We start from the raw sequence: 21355 nt of genomic DNA on the forward strand, positions 1-21355 counted from the left end.
ATAACCGGGGGGATTTATCAGAAGTGGTGCAGTTGCCCATAGCAACCAATCAGATCACTTCTTTCATCTTCAGGGGGCCTTTTCAAAAATGAAAGAAGTGATCTGATTGGTTGCTATGGGCAACTGCACCATCTCCATCTTCCCTCCACACAGGTTTTGATAAATCTTTCCTAAAGGGCTCATAAAAAGTAAAATGTTGTAAATTTGGGAGTCTCTTAGTATAATATAAAGAAAAGCCAGTTCCAGGCAGATGCAATGTGACCACATATTACCATATTAAATAAAACTACAATAGACTTCCTGCAATTTTACTAAATTAAAGGGGTACTCCCTTGGAATTATTATTTTTTTTTTTAATCAACTGGTGCCAGAACGTTAAACAGATTTGTAAATCACTTCTATTAACAAATCTTAATCCTTCCAGTACTTTTTAGAGGCTGTATACTAAAGAGAAATCCAAAAAAGAAATGCATTTCCTCTGATGTCATGACCACAGTGCTCTCTGCTGACCTCTGCTGTCCATTTTAGAAACTGTCCAGAGCAGGAGAAAATCACCATAGCAAACATATGCTGCTCTGGACAGTTCCTAAAATGGACAGAGGTATCAGCAGAGAGCACTGTGGTCATGACTTTTTGGATTTCTCTGTCGTGTACAGCCCCTAAAGAGTACTGGAAGGATTAAGATTTTTTAATAGAAGTGATTTACAAATCTGTTTAACTTTCTGGCACCAGTTGATAAAAAAAATAAAAAAAAAGTTTTCCACAGGAGTACCCCTTTAAACATAGATCTGTGGTACCATGGGTGGTGTAGGGAAATACCTTATCGCTTCGTGATGCCAGGGCACCGTCATCCCACACACAGTCCGAGGTTGGAGACAGCTTCTCCTGGGCCAGACACGGGAAGTAAAGGAACACACCGACGTCAGGTTACAGATAGTGTTGGGCGCGAATATTCGCAATGCGAATATTTATCGTGAATATCGCATATTCGCGAATTTGCAAATATTAAGAATATATCGCTAATATCGCTGTAATATTGCGAATTCAAATATGGCCTATGCCGCTCAACTCTTTACTGAGCAGGGTGCAGATGGTATTACACGTAGAGTCTGGGGCAGAGTGAGAGGATGTAGCGTAACTCCTTGGGAGCCCTGTTGCCTTGCTGGGACTTGCGATGCTTTCATCAGCGCCGCCGTCAGGGGGGGTATAGCCAGTACACCAGTAAGGGCCCCGGGCCCCGCTGCACCCCCCCCCCCCCTTGCAGCAGCAGAAGCACAGAAGAAGAAGGCCGCTGTGTAAACAGCGTTCTCCTGCTTCTGGACGTAAAGTACGCAAATTGCGTACATAATGTACGTACAAGCTAAATCATTTTCTGGCTCCTGTACGTATATTACGTAAATAGCGTACAGAATGTAAGTACAGGAACATACATTGTGCTGCTGTCCACGTGCTCCGGAGGCTGCTGACAGCCCAGGCCTCAGAAAACTTACCTAACTGAGGACAGTACCTATGTGGGAAGATTATAACCTAACTGGGGCATTTTTACCTAACTATGGGCATTACTTATGTGGGGGCATTATTACCTAACTGTGGGCATTACTTATGTGGGGGCATTATTACCTAACTGGGGGCATTACTTATGTGGGGGCATTATTACCTAACTGGGGGCATTACTTATGTGGGGGCATTATTACCTAACTGGGGGCATTACTAATGTGGGGGCATTATTACCTAACTGGGGGCATTGCTTATGTGGGGGCATTATTACCTAACTGGGGGCATTACTTATGTGGGCCTAAAGCTGTTTGTTCTGGGCCTTCCCTTGAGGCTTCCACACACAACACACCCTTACCACACTGTTGCTCAAACTGATCCCTCACAGGAACTGGGGCAACTCCTCCTCCATTACACTATATGGGTAAGAATTTAGGGCTTCCCATTGGCAGGCAGAGTCACATGGGATTTATACAGCTCCTCTTTTAACCCCTTAACGACGCAGGATGTAAATGTACGTCCTGGTGATGTGGTATTTAACGCACCAGAACGTACATTTACGTCTTAAGCATAACCGCGAGCATCGGAGCGATGCCCGGATCATGTGCGGCAGGTCCCAGCTGCTGATCGCAGCCAGGGACCCGCCCGTAATGGCAGACATCCGCGATCCCGCGGATGTCCGCCATTAACCCCTCAGATGCAGTGATCAATACAGATCACGGCATCTGCAGCATCGCGGTCATTAAAATGGATGATCGGATCGCCTGCAGCGCTGCCGCGGCGATCCGATCATCCAGTACGGCAGACGGAGGTCCCCTCACCTGCCTCCGCTGCCTTCCCGGCGTCTTCTGCTCTGATCTGCCTTCCCGCAGACCAGAGCAGAAGATGACCGATAATACTGATCAGCGCTGTGTCCTATACATAGCACTGAACAGGATTAGCAATCGAATGATTGCCATAAATAGTCCCCTATGGGGAAAAAACCCCTCCCCAATAAAAATTGAAATTATCCCATTTTCCCTATTTCACCCTCAAAAAGTGTTAAAAAAAAATGTTTATATACATATTTGGTATCGCCAAATCCCTCATACAGCTGCTTATACGGAAAAATGAAAAAGTTATAGGTCTTCAAAATAGGGGGATTTTAAACGTACTAATTTGGTTAAAAAGTTAGCATTTTTTTTTAAGCGCAACAGTAATAGAAAAGTATGTTATCATGGGTATCATTTTAATCGTATTTACCCAAAGAATAAAGAACACATGTAATTTTTACCGTAAATTGTACGGCGTGAAAGCAAAACCTTCCAAAATTAGCAAAATTGTGGTTTCCTTTTTAATTTCACCACACAAATAGTATTTTTTTGGTTGCGCCATACATTTTATGGTAAAGTGAGTGATGGCATTACAACGGACAACTGGTCGCACAAAAAACAAGCCACATACTAGTGTCACGATTCGGCTTACGGGTTGTGGATCCGCTGTGTCAGCGAGGGATTGGCGTGGACCGTGCTAGTGGACCGGTTCTAAGAGGCTACTGGTTTTCACCAGAGCCCGCCGCAAAGCGGGATGGTCTTGCTGCGGCAGTAGCAACCAGGTCGTATCCCCTAGCAACGGCTCAACCTCGCTGACTGCTGAGAAGGCGTGGGACAGAAGGACTAGGCAGAGGCAAGGTCAGACGTAGCAGAAGGTCGGGGGCAGGCGGCAAGGTTCGTAGTCAGGATGGATAGCAGAAGTTCAGGTAACACAGGCTTTGGACACACTAAACGCTTTCACTGGCACAAGACAACAAGATCCGGCAAGGGAGTGCAAGGGAGGAGATCAGATATAGCCAGGGAGCAGGTGGAAGCCAATTAAGCTAATTGGGCCAGGCACCAATCATTGGTGCACTGGCCCTTTAAGTCTCAGAGAGCTGGCGCGCGCGCGCCCTAGAGAGCGGAGCCGCGCGCGCCAGCACATGACAGCAGGGGACCGGGACGGGTAATTGACCTGGGATGCGATTCGCGAGCGGGCGCGTCCCGCTGTGCGAATCGCATCCCTGACGGCCATGACAGCGCAGCGCTCCCGGTCAGCGGGACTGACCGGGGCGCTGCAGGGAGAGAGACGCCGTGAGCGCTCCGGGGAGGAGCGGGGACCCGGAGCGCTAGGCGTAACAGTACCCCCCCCCCCCTTAGGTCTCCCCTTTTTTTTGTCCGGTAACTGCCTCCCCTGGGATGAGGACACCGGGAAAGAATGAAGGGTTTCCTCAACGGCAGGCAGTACAGCAGGAGTTGGAATGGGGAGGGAGGGCAGAGGGTGAAGTTTGGCACGGGGCAGGGTGACACAAGGACGGGAGCCATGAGGAGGCACAGAGGCTTGCCTGACGGGACTGGGAGGGGGGGAGAGGCACTTCCGATGGCAAGCAGAGTCCCAGTTCTTGATCTCCCCGGTGGTCCAATCAAGGGTGGGAGAATGAAGCCGGAGCCATGGCAGACCGAAGAGGACCTCAGAGGTACAGTTGGGGAGAACGAAGAGCTCAATCCTTTCGTGGTGGGGACCAATACACATCAGGAGGGGTTCTGTGCGGTAACGCACGGTGCAATCCAGTCTGACTCCATTGACCGCGGAAATGTAGAGCGGCTTGACGAGACGGGTCACCGGGATGCGGAATTTGTTCACAAACGACTCCAAAATAAAATTACCAGAGGCACCAGAGTCCAAGCAGGCCACGGCTGAGAGGGAGGAGTTGGCTGAAGGAGAAATCCGCACGGGCACCGTGAGACGTGGAGAAGCAGACTTAGAACCAAGAGACGCCACACCCACGTGAGCTGGGTGCGTGCGTGCGTTTCCCAGACGTGGAGGACGGATAGGGCAATCCACCAAGAAATGCTCGGTACTGGCACAGTACAGACAGAGATTTTCTTCCCTATGGCGATTCCTCTCTTCCTGGGTCAGGCGAGACCGATCCACTTGCATGGCCTCCTCAGCAGGAGGCCCAGGCGTAGACTGCAAAGGATGCTGTGGGAGAGGTGCCCAGAGATCTAAGTCTTTTTCCTGGCGGAGCTCTTGGTGTCGCTCAGAAAAACGCATGTCAATGCGGGTAGCCAAATGGATGAGTTCTTGGAGATTGGCAGGAATCTCTCGTGCGGCCAGCACATCCTTGATGCGACTGGATAGGCCTTTTTTAAAGGTCGCGCAGAGAGCCTCGTTATTCCATGATAACTCGGAAGCAAGAGTACGAAATTGGATGGCGTACTCGCCCACTGAAGAATTACCCTGGACCAGGTTCAACAGGGCAGTCTCGGCAGAAGAAGCTCGGGCTGGCTCCTCGAAGACACTCCGGACTTCAGCGAAGAAGGACTGGACTGTGGCTGTGGCAGGATCATTGCGGTCCCAGAGCGGTGTGGCCCAAGACAAGGCCTTTCCTGAAAGAAGGCTCACTACGAACGCCACCTTAGACCGTTCTGTAGGAAACAAGTCCGACAACATCTCCATATGCAGGGAACACTGAGACAAAAATCCACGGCAGAGTTTAGAGTCCCCATCAAATTTGTCCGGCAGGGACAAGCGGAGGCTAGGAGCGGCCACTCGCTGCGGAGGAGGTGCAGTAGCTGGCGGAGGAGATGGTTGCTGCTGTAGCAGAGGCAGAAGTTGCTGTAACGTGGCGGTCAACTGCGACAGCTGCTGTCCTTGTTGGGCAATTTGCTGCGATTGCTGAGCGACCACCGTGGTAAGGTCAGCGAGACTTGGCAGCGGCACCTCAGCGGGATCCATGGCCGGATCTACTGTCACGATTCGGCTTACAGGTTGTGGATCCGCTGTGTCAGCGAGGGATTGGCGTGGACCGTGCTAGTGGACCGGTTCTAAGAGGCTACTGGTTTTCACCAGAGCCCGCCGCAAAGCGGGATGGTCTTGCTGCGGCAGTAGCAACCAGGTCGTATCCCCTAGCAACGGCTCAACCTCGCTGACTGCTGAGAAGGCGTGGGACAGAAGGACTAGGCAGAGGCAAGGTCAGACGTAGCAGAAGGTCGGGGGCAGGCGGCAAGGTTCGTAGTCAGGATGGATAGCAGAAGTTCAGGTAACACAGGCTTTGGACACACTAAACGCTTTCACTGGCACAAGGCAACAAGATCCGGCAAGGGAGTGCAAGGGAGGAGATCAGATATAGCCAGGGAGCAGGTGGAAGCCAATTAAGCTAATTGGGCCAGGCACCAATCATTGGTGCACTGGCCCTTTAAGTCTCAGAGAGCTGGCGCGCGCGCGCCCTAGAGAGCGGAGCCGCGCGCGCCAGCACATGACAGCAGGGGACCGGGACGGGTAAGTGACCTGGGATGCGATTCGCGAGCGGGCGCGTCCCGCTGTGCGAATCGCATCCCCGACGGCCATGACAGCGCAGCGCTCCCGGTCAGCGGGACTGACCGGGGCGCTGCAGGGAGAGAGACGCCGTGAGCGCTCCGGGGAGGAGCGGGGACCCGGAGCGCTAGGCGTAACAACTAGTCTGTGGATGAAAATATAAAAGAGTTATGATTTTTTTAAGGCGAGGAGGAAAAAACGAAAACGTAAAAATAAAATTGTCTGCGTCCTTAAGGCCCAAATGGGCTACGTCCTTAAGGGGTTAAAAGGGTTCTCCCTTGGAAAACACTTTTTTTTTTTTAAATCAACTGGTGCCAGAAAGTTAAACAGATTTGTAAATTACTTCTATTTAAAAATCTTAATCCTTCCAGTACTTATCAGCTGCTATATGCTCCACAGGAAGTTCTTTTCTTTTTGAATTTCCTTTCTGTCTGACCACAGTGCTCGCTGCTGACACCTCTGTCCAATTTAGGAACTGTCCAGAGCAGGGCCGGATCATCATTGGCGCTCATGGAGCACCTGCTCCGGGTCCCGTGCCCGCAGGGGGCCCCGTCACATTCGGGACATCCCTGCGGGCTGCTTAGTAGCGGATCGGGGCCCCCGATAGCCCGGCCGTAGCCACTTTAAAACAGTGACCAGCGGCGGCTCCTGTGGGCCCGCCCCGGACTCCTCCTGCTTTTTCTATATTTCATATTTCCATACCTGGCCGCGCTCGGCAGGCTCAGGTGATGCGTCGGGTCATGTGGGCTGTGACGAGTGACTTCTCCTGCGGCTCTTCTGCACAGTGTCAGGGACGTCACTCCTCATTTCCGGCAGCCGCGCCGCTGCAGGGCACAGTTTTCATCATTACACCCCAGCGCTGCAGGAAATGACGAGTGACATCGTGCAGAGGAGTCGCAGGATACGTAACTTGTCACAGCCCATGAGACCCATCATAATGAAGTGCTCAGTCTTCCAGGCAGCCTTAATCTGGCCCCGGTCCAGAGCAGTCTAGGTTTGCTATGGGGATTTGCTCCTACTCTGGATAGTTCCTAAAATGGACGGAGGTGTCTGCAGAGAGCACTGTTTTCAGACAGAAAGGAACTTCCGCAGGAACATACAGCAGCTGGAAGGGTTAAGTTTTTAAATAGAAGTAATTTACAAATCTATCTGTCTCCAGCTGATTTTTTTTTTCAGTGGAGTACCCCTTTAAGGGAACAGTAACACATTTAACATATTTAAAGATAACAACAATAGGATAATTATAGAAAATATATTATTCTCTCAATATAGTACAAACATAATTAATACCATGTCCAGTCTCTCAGTGGGCCCAACACTTGTGCTGCAAGGCTGCCTAAAGCAGTCCGAAGCCACAGGACAGCCATTGGTGCTGGGACACCACTGATCATCATAGAGAGCAAAATGTTTTTATCTTTTCTCCATCTCTCTCCACCCCACCCAACCTATTAAAAGAGTACTGTCAGCTTATCCCTTATCCAAAGGAGGGATCCCGCGATCGCCCTGGCTCTCCCCGGTAACGGGACATGTCAACCCCCGCACAAAGCAGCAGCTTACACTCCCCCTCTATTTATCTCTATGGGATAGTCAGAGATACAGCGCTCATGTATCTCCGGCTCTCCCATAGAGATACATGGAGGGGATGTGTCAGCTGCCGCTTCATGCGGGGGTCGATGTGCTCCATTCCTGGGGGGAGCTGGGGTGCATCTCAGTGGTTGGACCCCCCACAATCAGACACTTATCTCCTATCCTTTGGATAGGGGATGAATTTTCCTGCAGGATAGTACTCCTTAACCTATGGCTCCACTCTCTCCCAAGTCCCACAAGCCTGATGCCTTGGGGTTACCTTCGAACCTCTGCGGTCTTCCATCAAACTCTCTTGCTCCCCTCCATTCACCCTCAATTGTGCTGTCCAACCAATCCGCCTCTCACCTCCTCTGGCAATCACTTCACTACCCGTTGCCCAACAAATTCAGTTTAAACTGCTCACCGTGACATACAAGACCGTCTACAATCTGTCCCCTCTATACATCTCTGATCTAATCACCCGATACCGCCCCTAACGTAATCTCCGATCCTCCCAAGACCTCCACCAGTGCTCTCTCCATGTCTGTGCCTCGTTCAACAGTCTCAAAGATTTCTTCTGTGCTTTCCCCATGCACTGAAACTCACTAGCCTGAAATATTCAGCTCTCGCACACCATCAAGACCTTTAAAAGCAACCTGAAAACCCATCTCTTCAAGAAAGCCTATAACCTACAATATCCCTGCAGCCACGGCTACTTCCCTAACTGCTCACAGATGACCACATCTACATCTCCATTCTCCCCCAATCACACAGCCACAGGGAATTGCGAACCCTTGACCATAGCTATCTGACTGTGGGTGATTCCTGTTAAAAGCCAATTTTTATGATCATACAAACTACTAGAATGCAGCCAAAGGTATTACTATTGTACACACCTGTTACACACTATTGTTAGTTTGGTAAAGGGGTAACAATTTGCAACAGTTGCGCTTTAAAACTATGAAGGGAAATGGGGGAAGTAGACAACCAAAATGGAGACAAAAGCACGGAAAATTCCTATGCAGACATTCCTCCGACAGTGTCTGCAGAACATGCTGGCTTTAGGAGCGTTTGGAAATGCGCCGTCTCATACACGGCAATGCATTTGTTAAAGTTGCGCTCCAGCAGGACTCGCCGTCCGTGAGTGCTTTCTGTTCCTGCTGCCGGCAGGGCTGAGGTTCGCATCACGGGATGTGCCCACATGCGAATCTCAGCCTGTTGTCACTTACGGTCCTGTATCTCTGTTCCATGTGTCCCCGCAGCTCCGGCGCGCGTGCCTCTGTCTTCTAGGGCGTGCGTGCGCCGGAGCTCACTTTCTTGAAGGGCCAGCACCCAATTAGTTCTAGCACCTGCACCTGTTCCCTGGGCTGTATCTGCCCCTCCCTGTTCCCGGGGGAGGGGGTGGGGGGATCTTTGGTATTCTTTGGTATTCTTTGGTTGTCTTTGGTTGTCTTTGGTTTTCTTGCCTTAGTGAAGTCTTGTTCCCAGAGTCTGTGTATCTGTTCCTAGTTCCATCCTATTCGGTACCCATGTTCCTTCCCTGTCCTGTTGTCATTCACCCACCTCCTGTCAGCCACGTTCTGTCTGCCACGTACTGCCAGCCATGTCCTGCCAGTCTCTGCTTGTGCCACGTCACCCCCCAGTTACCTGTGTGGACGAGTCGTACCAGGGATAGCGACCTGGGTGCCACCTGCTGCAGCAAGACCATCCCGCTTTGTGGCGGGCTCTGGTAAAAACCAGTGGCACCTTAGACCCCGCTCCCTGGCACGGCTCAAGTCTCCTTCCACACAGGCCCAGAGGATCCAACACCTGATGTCCACCTGCCGTGATTCGTAACAGCATTTCCATGTGCAATAGGCAAGTCTATTCTTTCTGCAGACACTGAAATTTGGATTTCAGCACCAGAAACATCTGGCACGGAAATTCTGCCATGTGTGATATTCCATCCTGTAAACAGACCTTCAGAGTTTCTACCAGTTTGTACTGTTCCCTTGGAGTTGGTGCTGTGTGATGTCCTCTGCTACCATAGGGGTTAGTCAGGCATCATGGGTGGCTCCCCCTGCAGGTTCTTTGTGTGACCTGTGGTCGTCTTCATGCAGTCGTGTGCCTAATAGAGTAGGGAAAAACCTAAAAGAACTTTATGTTCTTTCCTACAAACTTTTGCATAGCAGCAATCTGTATAATAGATGTGCAGTCCAACAACTGTGATACCATTGAGTGCTACAATTTGGAACAATTTAGGACCCAATTATTAGGTCTGGGGAAGTACACTTTATTGAGATGAGTGGTGACATTGGAGAGGTGGGGTTAGGTCTTGGACTGCTATACAAGATTTTGTGCTTCAGCCACTGTGGCTTTTGAATGACAGGTTACCATGATTATGGCTTCCAAAACTCACTTCGCCAACCACCCCTGTTAAAGAGTACTGGGAATTGATGCAGTGGTCTTCATTCTGTACCCTTTTATGTGCAAAGTGTTCCTAATGGGTTATGTTTTGTCAATAATGGACATTTATTTCAGGTTACAACAAGATGTCTATTTGCATTGCAGTTGTTGTTTTTAGTGACTGTTAATGGAAATGGACAAAGGTGCCAAGCATTAGTTGACTACTGGATACTGTGTTGCAAATCTTATACCAAAGAAAAGTGTAATGTAAAGATACCATGAATAAGGGACTTTTGTGACTAGTGTACAAGTGACCAAGGTTCAGTTCTTAGAGTAATTCCATAGGCAAACTAGCCACCCTCCTCTTATGAGCCATCTCCTACATGGAGATTATAATAAAAGTAGGATAGAAGGAAAAAAAATGCACAATATTTTATGTTGGAGACAATTGTCTAAAGAGGTATTCAAGCCTCCCCCCCAAAAAATATATTTTTTTTTTGCGTGTAGTAAAAAGAAAAAAAGAAACTATACTCATCTGCCTTAATTCCTTGCCGTTGTTGTTTCTGACAGATCCCGGACTGCACCACTGGCTGCTGCTTCCTATTACACATCGTCTTTGCAGTAACTGGCTGACAGGTCAATACTGTGGCCAGTGATTTCTTGGAGTAAGCAGTTTTTATGGGGATGACTTGTTACAGAAAGGATCCGTGAGGATCCAGGACTGGTAGCCGTCAGAACAGCAGTGGCCAGAGATGGGTGGAAAGGTGAGTAAGCTTTTTTATTTTTGCATTGCATCTTCACTTTTAAGATCTTTTTTTTTCTGGTGCTGGAATACCCGTTTAACAATTGTTGGCAGGTTTTATAAAATATAAAGTAAGGTATTTTTCATCATATAAGACGCTCCGGCATATAACACGCACCCAATTTTAAAGCATAAAAATCTAGAAAATAAAGATTCTGAACCAAATACAATGTAAAGTATAGGACAGTGATCTTCAACCTGTGGACCTTCAGATGTTGCAAAACTACAACTCCCAGCATGCCCGTACAGCCAACGGCTGTCCGGGCATGCTGGAAGTTGTAGTTTTGCAACATCTGGAGGTCCGCAGGTTGAATACCACTGGTAGGAGGTAATACTCACGTGTCCCCGCCGCACCAGACCCGTCACTGCCCTGGATGTCGCCCTCCATTGCTGTCGCCGCGTCCCCGTCCCTCCGGAATGTCTTTGCTGCCCGGTATCCTCGCTCTCCGTCGCCACCATCACGCCGCTATGCACGCCGCTCCTATTGGATGACGGGACGGCGTACGCGACGACGTGATGGTGATGAAGGAGAGCACGGGCCATGCAGGGGATCCCGGCACGGAGCAGACACCGAGGAGGCAGGTAAGGTCCCTCCCGGTGTTCTGTAAGCTGTTCGGGATGCCGCGATTTCACCACGGCGGTCCCGAACAGCCCGACTGAGAAGCCGGGTTAGTGTCACTTTCGCTTCAGACGCGGCGGTCAGCTTTGATCGCCGCGTCTGAAGGGTTAATACAGGGCATCACCGCGATTGGTGATGTCCTGTATTAGCCTCGGGTCCCGGCTGTTGATGGCCGTGGGGACCGCCGGTTTTAATGTGTATTTGCACCAACTTTCCCCCCCAAGAAAAGAAAAAGTGGGGAAGAAAAAGTGCGTCTTATACGGCGAAAAATACGGTACCTTCCTGAAAGCTGCAATAATTTTTTCAATCAAAATCATTGTGGTTTATTGCTATACATGTCTGTATCTCTAGCTACATCATTTCAACCCTTCCTAGGCTAAATAACTGGGACTAACATTTGGATTATTTATTTTAACTATTGTCGGCAGCTGAAAAACTAAGCTTTGTGCCATTTAACAAGATCGTGTTGGTAATTCAGCGTCAGATTACAATTTCTCCTTCATGTATGTGAACGGTCCGTGGAGTGGTTCTTTAATACCAGCCTGAAAAATAAGCAATATATAACAAATGGCTATGGTAGGGGGCCAAAATGACTTGAAAAGAGAAAACATCATTTCTCCTGTGTTCTGGTGTTTGTAGATTTTCTTTTTCAGAGTAAACCATCTGCAAAAGAAAAAAAGTTGGCTCACCATATTCTTGGCAAAAATTGCTTAAAATCATTGTGAACAGTAACACTTGAAATGCAATCCCATTAGGTGTCTGAAATCACAGAACTGACTCATTTATAGGCACAATTTCCAGGAGTATATTGGAAAGCAACTGCTAAAAAGTTGTTGAAAGTGATAGAAATATTTAAAACATTTTTTTTAATGCTACAAAATGTTTAAATTTGACAAAAAAAAATAACAATAAATCACAATGAAGTAATAAAACTGCTCAAATATGGCAGGAAAATTCTGCTGGGCTGATATTGACCATCACAGCTCTAGAGTAAATATATCTCTAGACATTTTTCTGTGACCTTCTCAAAATCCTCCATAAAACTTTAAACAATGTAATGGATCTTGCTACTTTTTCTACGCTGTCATTATGTATCAGTTATGTAACGTCAGCTCCTGCCAGCGTCCTTACTTCCCCTTCTACCATCTGCCTTGCTGGTTAGGCTGCTTTCACACTATAAAATTTATCCGTTTTAAAGATCCATTCAATGTTCCGTTATAAAAAAAACTTAAAATCGGCAGTTAATAGGCCCTTACAAAATCCCATACGGCCGTTAGAAAATCCCATTATAGTCTATGGTATTTTTTACATTATCCGTTTTAATCAGTTATAGCCCTTTATTAATAACAGAGGTTATTTTGTGACGGGTAAATGTTACTATCTTCTGTCATAAAATAACGTCTGTTATTAATAACGGACTATAACGGATTAAAACGGATAATGTAAAAAATCCCATAGACTATAATGGGATTTTCTAATGGCCGTATGGGATTTTGTAACGGACGATTAACTGCCGATTTTCAGTTTTTTTTTTTATAACGGAACATTGAATGGATCTTTAAAACGGATACATTTTATAGTGTGAAAGCAGCCTAACAGTTATGGGTTGGTCCTACTGGCATATTGCTTTCTCTTGCAGGCTATTTACTGTGCCCGATCTGGATTGTTGACACAAACCTGTGTTGCCTGCCTTGACCCTCTTGCCTTTTACTGACTCCGGCTCTGCCTGATCCATGAGTAGCATATTGACTATCCAGCATATTGTGTAGCATATTGACTTGACCAGGACAGATATTGTGGAGCATATTGACTTGACCAGGACAGATATTGTGTAGCATATTGACTTGACCAGGACAGATATTGTGGAGCATATTGACTTGACTTGGCCTAGTCAGGCAACCGGTGACACCTGGTCTGCTTGGTCAGATATTACTCTTGCCTGGAAAACCTTGTGAAGCAGCCTGATACCTATTAGCAGATGGTGAAAACCTAAAGGTTACTTAGACTCTGTTCAGACCCATTGCCTTGTTACAATAGGTTAGAGCTACAGTGAAGGGAACAATTATATAATCTCCTGCTGATGTTATATATCTGACCACGGACAAATAAATGAACAGTTGAGGTCGGTTTATTTTAAAGGAAATATCCAGTGGTGAAAAACATATCCCCTATCCTAAGGATAGGGGATGAGTTTCAGATCGCGGGGTCCCCCCCCCCCCCGGCGATCTCCTGTATGGGGCCCCGAAAGGCCGCGGGAAGGGGGAGTGTTGACCAATGCACGAAGCGGCGGCTAACACGCCCTCTCAATACAACTGTATGGCAGAACCGGAGCGCTGCCTTCGGCAATCTACGGCTCGGCAATCTACGGCTTGTATTGAGGGGATGTGTCAGCCGTCGCTTCGTGTGGTGGTCAACACTCGCAATCTGGCCAGCAAGCTGGGGTCCCCTACAGGAGATCACGGGGGGCCCTAGCGGTCGGACCCCCCCCGATCTGAAACTTATCCCCTATCCTTAGGATAGGGGATACGTTTTTCACCACTGGACTACCCCTTTAACAATGATACACAGAGTAACAAAATTAGAAAAATGCATTTCAAATAAGTTAGGAATTGTTTTGTGTTTTGCTCAGCAAAATTACTATTTCATCCCCTATCAATCAGGAAAATATCTGGTTTGCAGGTGTCTTTTAAACAGGTAATGAGCTGATATTGGGAGCACTCATTTAAAGGGAGTGCTCCTAATCTCAGCTTGTAACCTGTGTGATACCTTCCATTTAGGCAATCAATCAGATTCCAAACTCTCCACCATGGCCAACACCAAGAGAGAGACAGCCCATCTATACCACATTTGGCCAACAAATTCCCATGTTGGACTACTAAAAGGTAGATGGTTAAAGGGGTACTCTGGTGGAAAACAATTTCTTTTTCAAATCAACTGGTGCCAGAAAGTTATACAGATTAGTAAACTACTTCTATTAAAAAAAATCTTAAAGGGGTATTCCAGGATTTTTTTTTTATTTGACTATGCTACAGGGGCTGTAAAGTTAGTGTAGTTCATAATATAGTGTCTGTACCTGTGTGTGACGGTTTTCTCACAATTCTTATGTGATTTTCACCCGAATATTTATTTTTACCAGCATACAAAATGACTGTTGCCTCAAATTTTTCCCAGGCTGCAATGCGGCCGAGACCTGACTCACTAGTCAGCTGATGACAGGGAGCCTGTCTGCTTCCATGAGTGGAGGGATCGCTTGGTGGAGAGAGATCAATCTGCAACTAATGCAGCAGCTGTAGGCACCCTGATTGAAAACCACAAGTCTTTTGAATAGATGCAGCTCATTTATGTTTCAATGGGTGGGGTGGCTGATGTGTGGGAGGGAGGAAAATGGAATTATGGGATTTGTAGTAAAAAAAAAAAAAAAAAAAAAAAAAAACAGCTCAAGCAGGGAATACCAGTTCACAAAAAGCTAGCCACAGTATTATGGTAACCTCACAACATTTAGCCCCAAAACAAGCGCAGATCCTGCCTAAGCATGTCCATTACGGTCTACCAGGTACATACTAAAATCACCTTATGGTGGATAACCCCTTAAAGCCTTCCAGTACTTATCAGCTTCTGTATACTACAGAGGAAGTTATTTTCTTTTTGAATTTCCTTTCAGTCTGATCATAGTGCTCTCTGCTGACACCTCTGTCCATGTCAGGAACTGTCCGGAGCAGGATAGGCTTGCTATGGGAAGTTGTTCCTACTCCGGACAGTTCCTGATATGGACAGAGGTGTCAGCAGAGAGCACTGTGGTCAGACTGGAAAGAAATACACAACCTCCTCTGGAGTATACAGCAGCTGATAAATACTGGAAGGATTAAGATTTTTTAATAGAAGTAATTTACAAATCTGAAAATTATATAGGTATGTGCAGCTCACAACTAATACGCACCGAGGTCAAACTGGGCAAGCAACTATACCTTAATTGCTAGAAAAGGGAAAACCAAAAAATACACAATGTAGCCCGGACCTTCTAGGTGAGTAAATGAAAATAGATATACGTGGATCGTGCTTCAATAATAATCAATATTTATTATAAAATATGAATAAGATTAGGCACTTCTCACAGGGCCCTTGTGAGAAGAACATACATATTAAAAGGCAACCTAACAATATATTTAGGCATATAGTAGTTAAAACTATAATCCTGGCATAGGATAATAAAATAGCAGAGTAAGATCTGTACCAAACAAATATGTTAAAGAGTTGCTCTTCTGCGTATTTCGGGTAGATATGTCCCTTTTAGATACAGTAGCAAACAGTCTGTAATATTAGAAATTGTTACCGGCCTGTAAATGGTAACTCAGGCGGTGGGTGTTGTTCCCGCAATGGCTCAGTGTCCGTGGTGCGCACAGTCCTCTGTGGGGTGCTTCCAATCGTGAGCCTGGTCCAGTATTGTCTGATTCAGCGCGGTGGCAGTCGCTAACGGCTGAGGCGCTGGCAGGCGCCGAAGATCGCAATGATGCCCGGGGACTGCTGGCGCTGGCGTGCGCTGGAGTTGGTATTCCTCACTGCTTTGTTGGTTGGTAAATAGGACCGTATGCTGGAAGACTGGAAGCTCACCTCGTGTTGCCGGCGTCTGACGTCAGCTGTAGTCAGAGCCAGGATGGCTGCACCGGGATGGTTACACCGGAATGGATCTGAACTGCTGGACCGGGTAGGTAGCAGAGTAAGAGCGCTAATAATGGTACAGTTCATAAAAGATAACCGGCCTTGAGGTTTGGGCACAGTTCTTCGAGAGTAATACTATGCCAGTAAATGTGCATAAACGACTAGACGCGTTTCAGGGTTGTATAGTATAACCCTTTCCTCAGTAGTCATGATGGCTACATTGTGTATAATTTACAAATCTGTTTAACTTTCTGGCATCAGTTGATTTAAACATTTTTTCCCCCACCGGAGTACCCCTTTAATTTCTAGGGTTCCAGCTATTAAACAATATTTTCTTTTTCTTTGACAAGAATAACTGCAAGAGTAAAGTAACATTTCCCAAACCTGTTCTTTTCAACCAGGTCTTAAAACCTACAAATACCAGAATGTCTGCAGTTAAGTAATGACTACAACTAGACAAATTACATATATAACATAATGTTGCTCCCCCACAGATTGTAGGTGATGTTTTATGGCTGCTTATTAGAAGATTGACTATTGCCGTTAAGGCGAGATCTAGCTTTGACATTTCATTACTTGTATTATGAGATTATGCTTATATTTGTATATTATACATTTAAAATCCGTTATGTCTGCACATGTAAGGTTTAATCCCTTGAAATGGTGTCTGTGTTTAAAAATACAATATATGTCAGCCACCTCATGTAGCGTCTTTGATTTCATGCTGGGAAGTGCCTTACATTAAGATGATCACACTACTTATCAGTCTCTTGAAACTTGTGGATGATGGCGACTTTGTAAATTGTAAGGACAAAGCCAGGAAAATGCTTACAAAACATGAAAGCACCCAAGAAATACTACAGCTGATATATAAAAATATTTTAAATATTTATCAAAATATTATACACCTTTTCAATTGCTTGTTAACTCAAATATCTAATCAGCCAATAACATGGCAACAACTCAATGCATTTAGGCATGAAGACGTGGCCAAGACAACTTGCTGAATTTCAAACTGAGCATGAGAAAGGGAAAGAAAGGGAATTTAAGTGACTTTTGTTTGTTGGTGCCTGATGGGCCGGTCTGAGTATTTCAGGAATTGCCGATCTACTGGGATTTTCACACACAACCATCTCTAGAGTTTAAAGTGAATGGTCTGAAGAAGAAAAAGTATCCAGTGAGTGGCGGTTGTGTGGATAAAAATGCCTTGTTGATGTCAGAGGTCAGGGATGCATAGGCAGACTGGGTGAAGATGACAGAAGTGCCACAGTAGCTCAAATATCCAATCGTTACAATCAAAGTATGCAAATTACACATCAAACCTTGAAGCAGATGGGCTACAGCAGCCAAAGACTACACCTGGTGCCACTCCTGTCAGCTAAGAACAGGAAACTGAGGCTACATTTCACACAGGCACCAAAACTAGACAATTAAAAGACCAGAAGAACATTTCCTGATATGATGAAACATTCAGATGGCAGGGTCAGCATTTGGTGTAAACAACATGAAAGCCGGGATCCATCCTGCCTTGTATCAGCGGTTCAGGCTGGTGGTGGAGTAATGTGGGGGATATTATGTTGGCACACTTTGGGCCCCTTAGTACCAATTGAGTATCATTTCAACGTGAACACCTGGCCATGTCCATCCCTTTATGACCCCCCATGGACCCATATACTGATGAGACTTTCAGCAGGAAAATGCACCATGTCACGTGACATCATCTCATACAGGACAATGAGGTCACTGGACTCCAATTGCCTCCACAGTCACCAGATCTCATCCAATAGATCACCGCTGGGATGTGGTAGAACGGGAGATTCTCATCAAGGATCCGACAAATCTCCAGCTACTGCATGATGAGAGGAACCGTGTGATGTCATCATGTCCATATGGAGGATCTGTGTGATGTCATCATGTCCATATGGAGGATCTGTGTGATGTCATCATGTCCATATGGAGGAACTGTGTGATGTCATCATGTCCATATGGAGGAACTGTGTGATGTCATCATGTCCTTATGGAGGATCTGTGTGATGTCATCATGTCCATATGGAGGGACTGTGTGATATCATCATGTCCATATGGAGGGACTGTGTGATGTCATCATGTCTATATGGAGGAACTGTGTGATGTCATCATGTCCATATGGAGGGACTGTGTGATGTCATCATGTCCATATGGAGGGACTGTGTGATGTCATCATGTCCATATGGAGGAACAGTGTGATGTCATCATGTCTATATAGAGGAACTGTGTGATGTCATCATGTCCATATGGAGGAACTGTGTGATGTCATCATGTCCATATGGAGGAACTGTGTGATGTCATCATGTCCATATAGAGGAACAGTGTGATGTCATCATGTCTATATGGAGGAACTGTGTGATGTCATCATGTCCATATGGAGGAACTGTGTGATGTCATCATGTCCATATGGAGGAACTGTGTGATGTCATCATGTCTATATAGAGGAACTGTGTGTGTGATGTCATCATGCCCATATGGAGGAACTGTGTGATGTCATCATGTCCATATGGAGGAACTGTGTGATGTCATCATGTCCATATAGAGGAACTGTGTGATGTCATCATGTCCATATGGAGGAACTATGTGATGTCATCATGTCCATATGGACCAACATTTCTGAGGAATGTTTCCAGCAGCTTGTAGAAAGTATGTCATGTAGAAGGAAGGCAAAAGGCGGGGCCTTGTAATAGAGCCCTTATTCCTATTAATGTAGAAAAAAATATGTTGCTACCTGTAAACTGTGAAAGTGCTGTTAACTGACCATGTGAATGTGATCTGTGAATATATTTATTACTTTCCCTGCTTGAATTGTATACCTCTGTGAAGACACTGTATATCACTGGTTTATGTGATAATTATTATATAAACACCCTGATAGAACGTTCACATCTGGTGGCCCAGGGCAAGCTACGCTGGACACAGTTGGGTGATTAAAGTGAATATAAGGTTTGCTGGACAGTAAAATGTGTATTTCAGGTGATGAAGGCTTAAATCAGCAATTGTTGGGATTTTTGCAACAAAAAAACTGCAGCAAGACTGAGACTGTGGCACTTTAAAAGCTTGGCCCTGCCTCCTTGACACTTGCAAAGAAATACAGCTAAAATGTTATAAGTAAGTCATTGAAAGTTCTCAACATCAGCTCCAGGTATGGTAAAATTACTTCTGTACCCCAGCAGCTTTCCAAAAGTGTTTGTAGCTCTTATGAGCAAATACATCTGACAGACTCCATTTAGGGCAGGGTCACATGTGCCGTATTGTGCTGCAGATTTGCTGCTTCGTACTTGAAGTCCATGGGTAGCAAATTCAGCTGCGTATTTTGCTACCTTATGACTTCACTGGGTAGAGAAGTACTTGGCAGCAAATTACACAGCAAATTGGGTACGTGTGACCCTACCCCTAAAGGGGTACTCCGCCCCTAGACATCTTACCCCCTTTCCAAAAGATAGGGGATAAGATGTCAGATTGCCGGGGTCCCACTGCTGCGGACCCCCGGGATCTCCGCTGTGGCACCCCACTATCATTACTGCACAGAGCACACTCTGTGCGTAATGACCGGCGATACAGAGGATGTAGCATTGTGACATCATGGCTCCGCCCCCTTGTGACATCACGGCGCGCCCCCTTAATGCAAGTCTATGGGAGGGTGAGTGATGGCCGCCACGCACCCTCCCATAGACTTGTATTGAGGGGGCGGGCCATGATGTCACGAGGGGGCAGAATCATGACGTAACGATGCTCCGATGGAACTAATTGGTAGAATGTACATTTCCTTTTTTTGTTTATTATAAACCTCTTGGTAAAAAAATCAGGGGGGAAAAAAACACTTACCCAGCCCTGGTCCCCTGCAGTCCCCATTCAGCTCTGTTTGCATATCTGCCCTTTTTTTTTTACTGTGTTTCTTGTGCAGGTAAAAATGACTTGACCTGTATTCTGTAGCCAGTGGGATTATGGCAATTCCAAACTTGTGTAGTGTTTGTTACATTTTACACTTCTACAAAAGAAAAAAAACTTTTTTTTAAATATGTTTTATGTTTCCATATTCTAATATAACATAGGGACACACTATATTTTTTTTATTTTTTAGCAATTATGCAGTTTTTTGCCGGGTTAGCTGTAGTTTTTACTGTAAAAGTATTATTTTTACTCCAGTTATTCTAACAGTAAATCTCCCATGGTTGCTTTTTTTATAATATATATATATATATATATATATATATATATATATATATATATATATATTTTTTTTACCTTGTGAGAGAAATATCTCAATATTATAATTTTTGATAAAAAAAAAAAACATCTATATACTTAAGGCTAGGTTCACACAGCCGTTCTCTCCTGTCCCGCTATTCTCCCATCATTGCTGTTAAACGGACCATACTAACAAACAGATGCAAACTGATGCAAAGGGATGTTATTAAGTGGCTTCCTGCTGCATCAGTTTTTAATCCATTTGTATCCTTTACTGGCTGATTACACCTCGTCTGAGCATGCTCAAGTAATAACAGATCAAAAACAGATTGTAACAAAATGCAAATGGATGACATTACAGGCTCATCCGTTAGCCATAGACTTCAATGTTAAAGGGTTTTCTCCAGGAAGAGAAAAATAGAGCTAATTTCTTTCAAAAACAGTGCCACGCCTGTCTTCAGGTTGGGTTTGGTTTTACAACATTGCATCATTTACTTCAATGGAACTGCAGAATCACATCCTACCTGGAGACAAACGGGGGAGCGTTTTTTGAAAGAAAATAGCTCTGTTTTCTATTCCTGGATAACCCCTTTAAATTTCATATATCCATTTTTAATCCGTTATTTTTGACAGAGAAAAAGAATGCATGCAACGTCTTTTCTCCACTAAAAATAATGAAATAGGAACCAAATGAGTGCAGACAGGTGACAAAGGACTGTAAAAAAAATCCCATTGACATCAATGGGATCTATTTACAGACGTTTGCAAAAGGCTTGAACGGATTTGAGAACTTGCATGAATTAATGGGGATTGATGTTAATGTGAACGTGACCTTAGTTAATAGTTTCTATTGACAAGATGGAGTAATTAAAACCAACATAAAAGGATGTTTCAGTTAGTGGCATCCATTTATAGATATAAAATTAAATAAATAAATGAATACATAAATAAATAAATAACAAATACATTATTTTAAATAAATAAATACTTTTATTAAATAAATACATAAATATATAAACAGATACATTGTTCCAAATGGCAAGACTTGGACATTGTTCCAAGTTTAAATACTTTAGAAAAGTTATGAGTGCAAAATATTATTAGGTCATTTTGTCCATAAAGTTCTCACGGTGATATTTTTAGACATCTGGAAACAGGTTCCATCCTGTTTAGATTTGTTGTTATCTGTTGTAAAGAAAAACTTTAGTTACTGAACAGAAATTCCACTATAGGCTTCAGAAACCACTTTCTATACGATACTGGTGGGGCAAAACAAAAACAAAAAA

The sequence above is a fragment of the Hyla sarda genome, chromosome 11, assembly GCF_029499605.1.
Source record: "Hyla sarda isolate aHylSar1 chromosome 11, aHylSar1.hap1, whole genome shotgun sequence".
Taxonomy (NCBI): domain Eukaryota; kingdom Metazoa; phylum Chordata; class Amphibia; order Anura; family Hylidae; genus Hyla; species Hyla sarda.